This window comes from Belonocnema kinseyi, chromosome 9 (genome assembly GCF_010883055.1).
Source record: "Belonocnema kinseyi isolate 2016_QV_RU_SX_M_011 chromosome 9, B_treatae_v1, whole genome shotgun sequence".
Classification (NCBI taxonomy): domain Eukaryota; kingdom Metazoa; phylum Arthropoda; class Insecta; order Hymenoptera; family Cynipidae; genus Belonocnema; species Belonocnema kinseyi.
In genome coordinates this window covers 111,077,517-111,079,269 of record NC_046665.1, presented here as the reverse complement: position 1 = coordinate 111,079,269, position 1,753 = coordinate 111,077,517, and positions in this window count along the sequence as shown.

Here is a 1,753-nt window from a genome sequence, read left to right as displayed (position 1 = left end):
TGTTGTTCAAATCTTTCAATATTTGTCGACTGTACGTTATTTTAAACCAAAAATGTCATTTTTTTCCCCTCTGTGAGCCGGGAATATGAAAATGAAATCATATGAACTCCCATCTAACACACCGCTCCTGAAGTTTGCTTGAGCTTCTCAGCATAAAACACTAACCAGCTATGACTTTTGTTGAAACTAGCCCCCCCCCCCCCCCCCCCCCCCCCCCCCCCCCCGCCCTTAAACCCTCGTTAATGGAAGTTTTGTCGTTTACTGAGATAGGGATTTAATTTAGAAGTAAAAAAAAGGTGAGGCTGATGTGTAGACCGTATATGCTACGTTTAAATCTTAAAATAAAATTAGAAATCAATAAATTCAGTTTTTGAAAAGCCGGAAGAAGTTGCAGTAAAATGTTTAATAAAATTTTTTTTAAGGTGAGATGAGAATGTATTCGTTAAAGCCAAAGGAGCTTTAACAAAAAAGAAGTCACTATCACCAAATTACTCTTGTCGACGTTTTGACCTTTACATTTAAAAAATCTGTGCACAAGTGTAAGGAATATACAAAGACTGAGCGCGAGATAATTATATTATAAGCGCGAAGCGCGAGAACCAACAGTTGCGATTTTTTTAGCGAAAATCGCCTTTTTGTCTTCAAAATAATGTAAAAAATAAAAATAAATAAAATCTTCCTGACTACCTGCGGAAACATATCACCTTCAAAATGCATTTTTGCTTTTTTGTTTCAGATGACCCAGTGCTGAGTTACAATGTTCACGGCGCAACCATTTTTTTCTAGTCGTTTCGGGAGATTCGATGTCACGTGGTCATTTTTTTTTAAATTTTTAAAGAAAATTGATTTAAAAATAGTTAAAATGTAGTAATAAAATATACAGTTCAAATTATAAACCCAGCATTATTCATATCTCCAAAAAAAATTCTTAAAAATATGCGTTTTTTTGGTCCATAAAACCCCCCCCCCCCCCCCTCCCCTCCAAACGTAAAAAATTGTTATGTACAAAATTTAAGTTTTTCCATACTTTGAGTGGAAAAATTATTAATAACAAAATAGAGGAAACAAAAGTTCGGAGAGTACAGTACGTTTGTTTATAGATTTTAATAGCTTATAGCACCTGGCATTCAGCATCTGGCACATCATTTTTATTCACTTCTACATTAAAACTAGGTACGACAGTGTACATTTTACCAAAAATATGATCGAAATTTTTAAATGCCCGCTAAGTGTCATGGCGGCGCCTAAGCTTCCACTCTTAAATAAAAAGGACTAATGAGCTACTGCGCTTGCGTTAGAGCTGAGCGCTGATTGACCATACTTAGCGCGCGATTCAAAATTAAATTTTTAAAAATAGTTCCTGTAATTTATATAAATAATTATTCAAATATGCACAAGAATGTATACAAATTGTGTAACTTTTGATTTCAGACAAAAAAAATTTATAACACATATATGATAAATAATAATTTATTTTCATTGAACTCCAAAAACTGACTTATAGGTCACAAAACATTTTGTAATAGATACAGTTTTTTGAAATACCATATAATTTTTTATCACCTTAATATATAGAAGTTAATTGCAGAATAGAATAATGATAATATTTACATTTTTCTAAAAAAAATATCAGCTCAGAATGTTGTTCTTTTCAATTAAAAACTTATAAATAATTATTTCAATCACTTTTCCAAGAAATTTCTTTTTAAATTAAATGTTTTGTAAAATATAAGTTGGTCTTTGGAATTCAATG